The following is an 11,866-nucleotide window of genomic DNA, read 5'->3' as shown; positions in this document are numbered from 1 at the left end:
TCGGACCTTTTGCAGTGTTACTAAGGCTTGTCTTTGTCCTCTGCTACTCAACAGTGATGACTACCGTCATTCTACCGTTCTATGCACTTCTTGCTGCTATTGTCTTACATCTTAACTGTCCATTTTGTTGTGTAGGAAGGAACTACAGATGTTGTTTTAAACCATAGACACAAAAAACTGCAGCGAGCCAGACAGAGAGAAAATGAATATGATGTTTCGGGTCCAGACCCTTCTTCAGACCTAAACACAAAATGCTGGAGTAACTCAGTGGGTCAGGCAACATCGCAGGAGAGAAGGAATGGGTGACGTTTCAGGTCGTGACCCTTCTTCAGACTGAATCTACCTTAGATTTAAACCAGCATCTGCAGTTTTTCCCCCAATCTTATTCAGACCTTTTGTCTCCCCTTTCTTGGATTCTGGTGATGTTCTGAATATTTTCAGCATTTACTGTTTTAGTTTCACATTTAACAATATGTTTTGTAGAGACCGTTTCGTCTGCTACTCCTTGGTTCACTCATCCATTCCCACCCAAACCACCCCTTCCCCAGGTACTTTCCCCTGCAACCATAGGAGATGCAATGCCTGTCCCTAAATCTCCTAACACAACTCCATACAAAGACCCTGACAGTCCTTTCAGGTGAGGCAGGGATTCATTTGCTCCAACCTCATCTACTGTATCCGCTGTTCAAGGTGTGGACTCCTATATACCGGCAAGACCAAGCGCAGACTTGGTTATCATTTCGCTGAACAAATTAAAAAGAATTAAAATGCACAGTTGCATTTGTCAGAGTCCGAGAAGCCCCACTTCTTCACACTGGTTCAATGTTATAGCATGGAAATAGGCCCATCGGCCTAACTTACCCATGCCAACCATAATACCTACTTCACCCACCTCCTATGACAGATCGTTCCATATACCCACTACCCTTCTGTGTGACAAAGTTGCCCTTCTGTGTGAAAAAGTTGCCCTTCAGGTTCCTATCAAATCTTTCCCCTCTCACCTTAAAATGGTTCTTGATTCCCCTACTAAAAAGGACTGAAGGTAAAAGGACTCTGAGCATCTACCCTCTCTATTCCCCTCATGATCTTTTAAAGCTCTATAAAATCACCCCTGCAAGGAATAAAGTCCTAGCCTGCCCAACCTCTCCCTTTAGCTCAGGCCTTCAAGTCCTGGCAACATCCTTGTAAATCATCTCTGCAGTCTTTCACTCAGAGAGTTGTGAAGCTGTGGAACTATCTGCCTCAGAAGGCAGTGGAGGCCAATTCCCTGGATGCTTTCAAGAGAAAGTTAGATAGAGCTCTTAATGATAGCAGAGTCAAGGGATATGGGGAGAAGTCAGGAACGGGGTACTGATTGTGGATGATCAGCCATGATCATGCTGGCTCAAAGGGCCGAATGGCCTACTCCTGCACCTATTGTCTATTGTCTTTCGAGCCTAACAACATCCTTCCTCTAGCAGGGTGACCAAAACTGAACATAGTTCTCCAAATGTGGCCTCACCAACTTTCAATGCTGGTAAAATGAGCAATGGAGAAGGGCATGCCAAGAGCAGAATGACATGTCCAAAAGCAATGTTTCCTCCTACATTCCAAAGATGTGCAGGTTTGTAGGTTAATTGGCCACTTTGATTTGCCCCGACTGTGGAGGGAATGGATGCGTAAGTGGAATAACATAGAGCTAGTGTGAACACGTGATCGATTGTCATTGCGGACTCGCAGGGCCTGTTTCCATGCTGTTTCTCTAAATTAAACTGAACTAAATCAAACTAAACAATGAGGTACCAATCTAGTCAAGCTGTAACACAGGTGATGCAAACTCTAAGGTACCCAATGGCATTACGCTGGGCCATCAAACCCTTACACCTTTGATGCAGTGGCCCCAGAACACTGGGCCTTGCAGTGAGGAAATAAAAAAGCAGCGTATCTCCTTCAGCCAAGATTCAGAGAATTAAAAGTTCCACTGATAAAGAAGGTAACTGAACGTGGGAGCTCTGTGGACAGAGGGAGGGAAGCATTTGGAATGGGGCAGTGGCCAAGGAATTAAACAATTAGTAAGGATGCAGGAAAAATGTTCCCAATGTTGGGGGAGTCCAGAACCAGGGGCCGCAGTCTAAGAATAAAGGGGAGGCCATTTAAAACTGAGGTGAGGAAAAACTTTTTCACCCAGAGAGTTGTGAATTTGTGGAATTCTCTGCCACAGATGAATTCACTGGATGAATTTCAAAGAGAGCTGGATAGAGCTCGAGGGGCTAGCGGAATCAAGGGATATGGGGAGAAGGGAGGCACAGGTTACTGATTGTATATGATCAGCTAATATCTCAATGAATGGCGGTGCTAGCTCGAAGGGCCAAAAGTCCTCCTCCTGCACCTATTTTCTATGTTTCAAAGGCTACAGGGATAAGGCAAGAAAATGGGGCTCTATGGGAAAAAAAGATCAGCCGTCATTGAATTGCGGAGCAGACTCGATGGGCTGAATGGCCTTATTCTGGTCCTATGTCTTATGGAGATGTGAGGTCTTTGTGATGGCGCTGGACAGTGGCGACACATCGTGTGCTGGTACAGAATGGACCCACTGATAATCCTTTCACTGGCTTATTCGTGCATGATTGGTACCAGGCAGAAGAAGCTTTTCACTGTATCCCAGTTCACATGATAAATTAAATTAAACTAACAGAGCACTGTCAAATGATCTCAGGGCCAGCAGATCACATTGAAGCTCTGCATTCCTGTCACATGCAGTCATGGGAAGTGGTGGAGGATTAATCAGCTCACAAGAGCCGAAGGCTCTAGAAATATTCGCAATGATCAAGCGTCGAAAGACAATACTGAGAAATGTATAGTCATCTTCAGCCAAAAGTTGCAAGGGATGATCCGTCTCAGCTTAGTCCTGAGCTCCACACCACCCAGAAGACTGCCTTCAGCTCATTCCATTCAAAAGGCAAGACAGTCAGGAGTGTCTTATTGTCATACAAGACCAAGTGGACCCATCGGGCCTAAACCTCTCCTCATTGGAGCAGCTCCCTTTCCTCCCCCCTCCCCTCTCTTCCCCTCCCCCTCCCCCCCTCCCCCCTTTTGCGCTTTTGTGGTTGCAGCTCCTAGACTGTGGAACAGCATCCCTCTCCCCATCAGAACTGCCCCCTCCATCCACTCCTTTAAGTCCAGGCTCAAAACCTATTTCTACTCCCAAGCGTTTGAGGCCCTCTGAGGGGGCGCTGTGAACTGTTTATGTATGTGCTGTTATGTTTGTGTGCCATTGTATGTTCGTTCTTAGTACCTGAACTGATGTACAGCACTTTGGTCAACGTGAGTTGTTTTTAAATGTGCCATACAAATAAAATTGACTTGACTTGACTTCCCCTCCCCCACTTACCCTCCTCCCCTCCCCCACTCCCCCCTTCCCCCCCTCCCTCCTCCCTCCTTCCCCCTCCCTCCCTCTCCCCCTCCCCTCCCCCTCGCCTTCCCCCCTCCCCCTCCCCAACTCCATCCCCCTCAACCCCCCTTATCCTCCCTTCTCCCCCTCCCTTCCTTACTTGCAGCAGCACAACAGAATATGTAAATATAGTACACTGTAAACATTATAATAAAGGAGAAAAAAAAGTTCAGTGTGTGTATATATACACATACTCACATATATACAGATGATATATGTATACTAGACCAAGTGGACCCCTTGGGCCCGTTCCTCGTAGATGGGGGACAGAGAAGGGGAGAGGGTGTCACTGACTGGGCCCCGTGACACCAGCGCTGCAGCCTAAGCGAGGCGTGGACCCGAAGCTTCTCCTGTATTGGTCTAACACCCTCAACCCCCCCACTCAACCCCCTTATCCCCCCCTCCTCCCCCCACTGGCCCACTCCATCCCCCCCTACCCCCCCGCCCCTCACCCCTACTCCCCCCTCCCCACTCCCCTACCCCCACCCCCACTGCCCCCACCCCCACTGCCTGCTCCCCTCACACCCACTCTCCCTCACCCCCAATCCTCCCCCCTCCCCACTCTCTCCTCCTCCCACTCCCACCCCCTTCCCCCCACCGCCACTCTTCCCTCCCCCCAACTCCCCCCACCCTACTCACCCCACTCTCCCCTCCCCACCCCCACTCTCCCGTCCCCACAAACCCCACTCCCCCCTCTCCCATCCCCCACTCTCCCCTCCCTCAAACCCCAAATCCCACTCCCCCCACTCTCCCCTCCCCCCACTCTCCCCTCCCCCCACTCTCCCCTCCCCCCACTCTCCCCTCCCCCACTCCCCCCTCCCCCCACTCTCCCCTCCCCCCACTCCCCCCTCCCCCCACTCTCCCCTCCCCCCACTCCCCCTCCCCCCACTCTCCCCTCCCCCCATTCTCCCCTCCCCCCATTTCTCCCCTCCCCCCACTCTCCCCTCCCCACACTCTCATCTCCCCCCACCCCCCCTCCCCCCACTCTCCCCTCCCCCCACTCTCCCCTCCCCCCATTCTCCCCTCCCCCCACTCCCCCCTCCCCCACTCCCCCCTCCCCACATTCTCCCCTCCCCCCACTCTCCCCTCCCCCCACTCTCCCCTCCCTCCACTCCCCCCTCCCCCCACTCCCCCCTCCCCCCACTCTCCCCTCCCCACACTCTCCCCTCCCCCCACTCTCCCCTCCCCACACTCTCATCTCCCCCTTGTGGAAGTGACTGTCCCTGAGGTGGAGCGCTGTGATTGAGGGTAGATGTTGGGGCTTGGGCTCAAGAGGCTTCGGCGAGGAGACGGAGCAGAGGATGAAGGTAAGATAAGGTGAGGTCTTGTTGACTTTCCTCTCCCGTCTCAGTGCAGTGGGGATGGCAGTGAGGGCAGTCGTTTGTTCTTCATGCAGGATGTAAAAGATCCAGGAAAGGCAGAGTGGCCTGGTGACTGCAGCTGAGGGGCGTGTGCGGACCCGTGATAAACCACGCGAAGCGACTGGAGTCGGAGACGGACCACCTCAGGGTCATCCAGGTTGCTGAGGACAGGAGTTTGTGCTCACTCTGCATGTGCAGGCGAAAAGTAGCTGGGGGTCCACAAGAATGGTGTAGGGAGTTGACAGAGAAGGCAGGAACCCCTACATGACCATTCCTCTCGAAAACAAGTGTACCCCGTGGGACACTGCTGGGGGGATGATCATCCAAGAGAAAGTGCAGCTGTGGCTCTGGGGCACCAAGACTAGGGTTGCCAACTATCTCACTCCCAAATAAGGGACAAGGTGACATCAGCGCCCCGTGCCCCACGTGTCCTCATCCAGCCAGCGGCCACATGCTCCCGCTCCACCAATGGCAGCTGCCCGGGCCGGGAGGTGGGTTGCCAGGCAACCTCCGATAAGCGGCACCCGGGCCTCTGGGCCTACACTGTCTGGACTTACACTGTGCGGACATGCAGCGTCCGGGCCTACAGCGTCCAGGCCTACAGCGTTCCGGCCTACAGCTCCCCCCGGGCCTAATACGGGACAAGGGTGGTCCCGTACGGGACAAACCAATTTAGCCTAAAATACGGGATGACCCGGCTAATACGGGAAAGTTGGCAACCCGAACCAAGACTGACTCGGAGCGAACGGTGAAGTTGGAAGGGGCGGTAGTGACAGGATACGATAAGATAGTTACTGGGAGAGGCAGGAGATTCCCTGGCAGCAAACGGGATCCAGGATGGTGTGTTGCCTGCAGGATGTTTCTGAGTGGCTGCATAATATTCCTGAGTGGGGGGGGGGGGGGTGGGGGGGGGGGGGGGTGGGGTTGCGTGGGAGAGTGGCTGGATGTCGTTGCGCACATTGACACCAATGACATAGGTAGAAAAGGTTGAAGACCCTATGGAGTGAAAGGGACGTCAGGTGAAAGTTTAAAGAGCATAACCTTGAGGGGAATAATCTCTGAATCACTCCCAGTGTATGTGCTAATGAGGGTAGGAACCAAAGACAATAGAGCAGAGCAAGATAGACCACTCGACCCTATAAACCATAGTATGTCACGGCAACATTTTAGTCGGCAGAAACTTGCAGAAACATTTAAAAAGAAAAATAACAAAAATCTGTGAGTTGATAGATGAGATATATCGTGCATTTTAATGGTATCATCACAAATACTGTTCCCCAAAACACTGATTACACTGTGAGAGCCATAGCGGACGGCGAGATTTGCTTACTAAAATGGCGGCCGTTACGCTCCTTTGCGTACTACACTTCAGTATAGGCGATTTTGACGGTAGAAAAGGTTGAAGACCCTATGTTCCTTCATCTTCATCTTGTTCCTCTAGTATCTTCGGTAGGAACAGGAAGATAGGACAGATGAATGCACGGCTGAAGAGTTGAGGCAGGGGGCAGGGAGTCAGACTTTTGGACAATCTGGATCTTTTCTGGGGCAAAGGTGACCCCCTACAATAGAGACAGGTTGCACCTGAACTGGAGGGGAGCCAATATCCTGGCAGGCAGGTTTGCTCATGCTATTCTGGAGAGGCAGGGGGATGGGAGATAATGCAGGAGTGAGTCAGGTGAGAGGTGACAGCAAGTCCAGCAGAGAGGAGCATGGCAGGGAACGAGGAAAGACGATGGATCCAAATGCATTTATTTAAATGCGAGGGGCCTGACAGGTAAAGTAGATTAACTCAGAGCGTGGATGGGTACATGTGACTGGGATGTTATGGAGTCAGAGAGTCATAGATTGATACTGTGTGGAAACAGGCCCTTCGGCCCAACTCGCTGACACTGGCCAACAATGTCCCAGCTACACTCGTCCCACTTGCCTGCGCTTGGTCCATAACCCTCCAAATCTGTCCTATCCATGTACCTGTCTAACTGTTTCATAAACGATGGGATAGTCCCAGGCTCAACTACCTCCTCTGGCAGCTTGTTCCATACGCCCACCACCCTCTGTGTGAAAACGTTACCCCTCAGATTCCTATTAAATCATTTCCCCTTCACCTTGAACCTATGTCCCCTTGGTCCTCGATTCCCCTACTCTGGGTAAAAGACTCTGTGCATCTACCCGATCTATTCCTCCTCTCATGATTTTGTATGTTGTATCCGCTATGGAAACCTGGCTAAGAACGGGACAGGACCGGCAGCTTAGTTTTATGGTAAAAGAGCTACAAGCCAGAGAAAAGAGGGAGTAAAAGAGGTGGAAGAGTTGCATTTTTGATTCAAGAGAACATCAGTGTAGGAGCAAAGAGGTCCTTCTGCAGTTGTACAGGGCCCTAGTGAGACCACACCTGGAGTACTGTGTGCAGTTTTGGTTTCCAAATTTGAGGAAGGATATTCTTGCTATTGGGGCCATGCAACGTAGGTTTACTAGGTTAATTCCCGGAATGGCGGGACTGTCATATGTTGAAAGACTGGAGCGACTAGGCTTGTATACACTGGAATTTAGAAGGATGAGAGGGGATCTTATCGAAACATATAAGATTATTAAGGGGTTGGACACGTTAGAGGCAGGAAACATGTTCCCAAATGTTGGGGGAGTCCAGAACTAGGGGCCACAGTTTAAGAATAAGGGGTAGGCCATTTAGAACGGAGATGAGGAAAACCTTTTTCAGTCAGAGAGTTGTAAATCTGTGGAATTCTCTGCCTCAGAAGGCAGTGGAGGCTAGTTCTCTGAATGCTTTCAAGAGAGAGCTAGATTCTTGACAGTATCCTCTTAAGGATAGCGGAGTCAGGGGGTATGGGGAGAAGGCAGGAACAGGGTACTGATTGAGAATGATCAGCCATGATCACATTGAATAACGGTGCTGGCTCGAAGGGCCGAATGGTCTATTGTCTATTGTCTATTGTCTATCACGGCAGTAGTCTGAGATGGCTTTACTGTGGCATTGCCCAGAGAGGCTTTATGGTGGAGCTGAGAAATAAGGGTGTGGTCCTCTTGTTGGGATTGTACTGCACGCCTCCAAATAGTCAATGGGAATTAGAGGAATAAAAATGCTGGGAGATTGCAGACAGCTGCAAGAATAATAGGGATGTCTTGGTAGGGTAGTTTAACTTTTCTAATAGAAACTGGAAGAGCCTTAATGCTCAGGGAAAGATGGAGCTTTTTCTTAAATCAAAATAAACTTTACTCAAGATAAAAAAATATGTACAAAATAAGAAGTGGACAAAATTCCCCCTACATTCTCCACGGCTGGGTGGCGCAGCGGTAGAGTTGTGACAGGGACTCTTGCGACCTTCTCCAGACTCTCTTTGCAAATCCACACTCTGTGAAGAGGTGGGCAACCGTCTCCTCTCCATAGCAGCCGTCCCGAGGGCAGCGTGCGCTGGTAGTGATGTTCCGGCGGTGCAGGAAGGATCTGACTGGGAGGGCTCCCCTCACCGCCAGCCAAGCCAGGTCTTGGTGCTTGTTGGTGAGTTCTGGTCATGAGGCATTTTGCCAGACAAGCTGGGCAGTCTGCTCTGGGAACCATGCCACAGGATCCATGGAGTCATTCCCCTGCAGTGCCTGTAGGACGTCCCGTAGTGACCACTGCCCGATGGACTTGTGGTCAAAGGTGTTGGTTCGGAAGAACCTTTCCACAACGGGACAGGACTGCTCAGAAACATCCTCACAGAAGGACATGCTGAGGATCTGCTGATCCTTCTATACCGTTCTGTACGACAGAAAGACCACAGACAGCACCGCCTCCCTGAACTTCCTGTCCTCCATCATGGAGGTCTTGGAGGACAGCTAGCGGGATAGTCTGGACCAACCACTGACCCTGGAGGAGCTGACTGGCTCCATCCGTTCCTCTGACTCGAGTAAAACTCCCGGAAGCGATGGCTTACCGGCAGAGTTGTATTGGGCTCTGTGGGACTGGGTGGGCCCGGACCTGCTGGAAGTGTACAACCACAAACTTGTAGCCGGCAGCATGTCAGACTCTATGAGGAAGGGCAGCATCACCCTAATCTACAAGCAGAAGGGGGAGATGAATGATATAAGGAATTGGAGACCCATCACATTGTTGAATGTAGACTACATGATCCTGTCTAAGGCCATCGCCAACCGGGTCAAGTCTGCTATGGGACAGGTGATCCACCCGGACCAAACCTGTGCTGAACCTGGCAGGAAAATCTCAGACAGCCTGGTGCTGCTGAGAGACACCATTGCCTACGTGCAGGACAGACGGGTGGATGCCTGCCTGGTCAGCTTGGACCAGGAGAAGGCCTTCGACAGGATATCGCACACGTACATGAGGGACGTGCTCTCCAAAATGGGCTTTGGGGAGGAAATCAGGACTCTACACCGATATCTGTAGTGCAGTCCAAATCAATGGGTGGGAATCAGACAGCTTCCCCGTCAGGTCTGGAGTCAGGCAGGGTTGCCCTCTCTCCCCTGTCTTGTTCGTCTGTTATATTGAACCCTTTGCCGAATCCATCAGGAAGGATGCGAGCATAAGAGGAGTGACATTGCTAGGCAGTGGGGGCACTCAGGTCAAGGCCTCCCTGTACATGGACGATGTCGCCATCTTCTGCTCGGATCCAGGGTCGGTCCGCAGATTAATTAGCGTCTGCGACCAGTTTGAGTCGGCCACGGGAACCAGGGTAAACCGCAGGAAGAGCGAGGCCATGCTCTTTGGCAACTGGCCTGACCGATCTTCCATCCCCTTCACCATCAAGCCTGACTTCTCGAAGGTGCTGGGCATCTGGTTCGGGGGGCTGAGGCGTGTAACGAGAATTGGCTGGAGCGGATAGCCAAAGTCAGAAGCAGACTGGGTCTGCTGAAATATTTTTTAGGTGAAGTTCTCTTGGGGCTGCTGTAGGCCCAAGTGTGGCCTGTCCTCCGCTCCCATGTCACAGCGATCGACCGGGCTGTCTTCCAGTTCATCTGGGGGTCAGATGCAGGTCAGCAGACAACAGGGGTAAAAGTGTGCCCAACATTGCCCTCATCCTGATGGCCACCTTCGTGTGTGGCTACATTAGGCTGTGTGTAGAGCCAAGGCACGTGGGCACTAAGTGATGAGTTTCTATCTGTCCCTGGTGCTGTGAAGGATGGGCCTGGGCCTGGGCCAGTTAGCTGGACATTGCCACACCATCTGTCCTTTATGCTGTGTGGTTAGACAGGGTGTAATTTATGAAGTGTGTTCAGGAAAGTTTTCTCAGGCAATATGCAGAGGGCGCAACAGGGAGAGGACAAAGCTTGATGTACTCCTAATGTACAGGGCAGGGCAAGTGCCTGGAGGGTGGGAGGAGGAGCTCTTTGGGAAACAGTGACCACAGTTCTATACGTTTTAAATAGTTATGCAAAAGGACAGAACTGGTCCACCAGGTAAAGTTTTAACTTGTGTCAAGGCCAGTTTCAGCTGTGTTATTCAGGAGCTTCAAGGTTCAAGGTGAGTTTGTTGTCACATGTACCAATTAAGGTACAGTGAAATTCAGATTGCCAAACAGTCATACCAATAAAGAGCAACAAGACACCAAAATAATTTTTTTAACATGAACATCCACCACAGTGACTCCCACATTCCTCACGGTGATAGAAGGCAAAAAAAAGTTCAACCCGCTTCCCTTCTTTGTTCTCCCGCGGTCGGGGCACTTGACCCTTCCGTTGTCAGGCCGATCTTGTCTCCCGCAACTGGCAATGGGGCCCTCCGCATCGGGGTGATATCAGCTCTCCGCGCCGGGCGATCGGACTCCCGAGTCGGGGCTGGTCGAACCTCTTGTGGCTTGGAGCCCACTTGTCCTACATTCCTTCCACTGGCTTCACCAGTCGCAACTCTTCAATCTGAACTCACATGTTCTGCTTATATCTCTGGCCTTTGTTCCAACCATCTGCCTATCAAAACTAGGGTTGCCAACTGTCCCGCATTAGCCGGGACATCCCGTATTTTGGGCTAAATTGGTTTGTCCCGTACGGGACCGCCCTTGTTCTGTATTAGGCCTGGGGGGCGTTGTAGGCCTGGACGCTGTAGGCCCGGATGCTGTAGGCCTGGACGGCTTAGGCCCGGACACTGTAGGCCGGATGATGTAGGTCCGGACAGTGTAGATCTGGACAGTGTAGGTCTGGAGTCCCGGGTGCACCTAACGGAGGTTGCGTAACAACCCGCCTCCTGACCCGGGCAGCCTCCATTGGTGGAGCAGGAGCACGTGGCCGCTGGCTGGGTGAGATCACGTGGGGCGTGGGGCGGTGACGTCACCTTGTCCCTTATTTGGGAGTGAGATATTTGGCACCCCTAATCAAAACCCTCTCTCACCTGTGTCCACCTATTACCTACCACACATTGTCCTTCCTCTCCTTTCAGCTTTCTTCTCCCCACCTTACAATTAGTCTGAAGAAGTGTCCCGACTCAAATGGCCGCCTATCCATGTTCCCCATAGATGTTGCCTGCCCCTTTGAGTTACTCCAGCATTTTGTGCCCCTTCGTGTAAACAAGCATTTGCAGTTCCCCATTTCTTCATAATTGGCTTGAAAGTAGGACTGAGATGATCATGCTGGAAGGTGTTTTTTTGATTGCAGCCTCTGACTGGTGGTTTGACTCAGGGATCGATGCTGGACCCAAATGTCATGTACATTAACTATCTGGATGAGAAGATACAAGATGCAGGGGAGGCACGGTGGCACAGCAGTAGAGCATGTGGGAAAGAAGCTGGTTTAAATCGAATGTAGACACAAAATGCCGGACTAACTCAGCGGGACAAGCAGCATCTCTGGAGAGAAGGAACGGGTGACGTTTCAGGTCGAGACCCTTCTTCAGTGGTAGAGTTGCAGCCTTGCAGTGCCTGAGACCCGGGTTCAATCCTGACAATGGGTGCTGTCTGTGCGGAGTTGGTACGTTCTCCCTGTGATCTGCGTGGGTTTTCTCCGGGACCTCCGGTTTTCTCCCACACTCCAAAAGTTTGTAGGTTAACTGGCTTCGTTAAAATTGTAAATAGTTCCCCGTGTGTGTAGGATAGTGTTATTGTGCGTGGATTGCTGGTCGGTGCAGATTCGG

The sequence above is a fragment of the Rhinoraja longicauda genome, chromosome 36, assembly GCF_053455715.1.
Source record: "Rhinoraja longicauda isolate Sanriku21f chromosome 36, sRhiLon1.1, whole genome shotgun sequence".
NCBI classification, from domain to species: domain Eukaryota; kingdom Metazoa; phylum Chordata; class Chondrichthyes; order Rajiformes; family Arhynchobatidae; genus Rhinoraja; species Rhinoraja longicauda.
Note: the sequence above shows the minus strand (reverse complement) of the source record.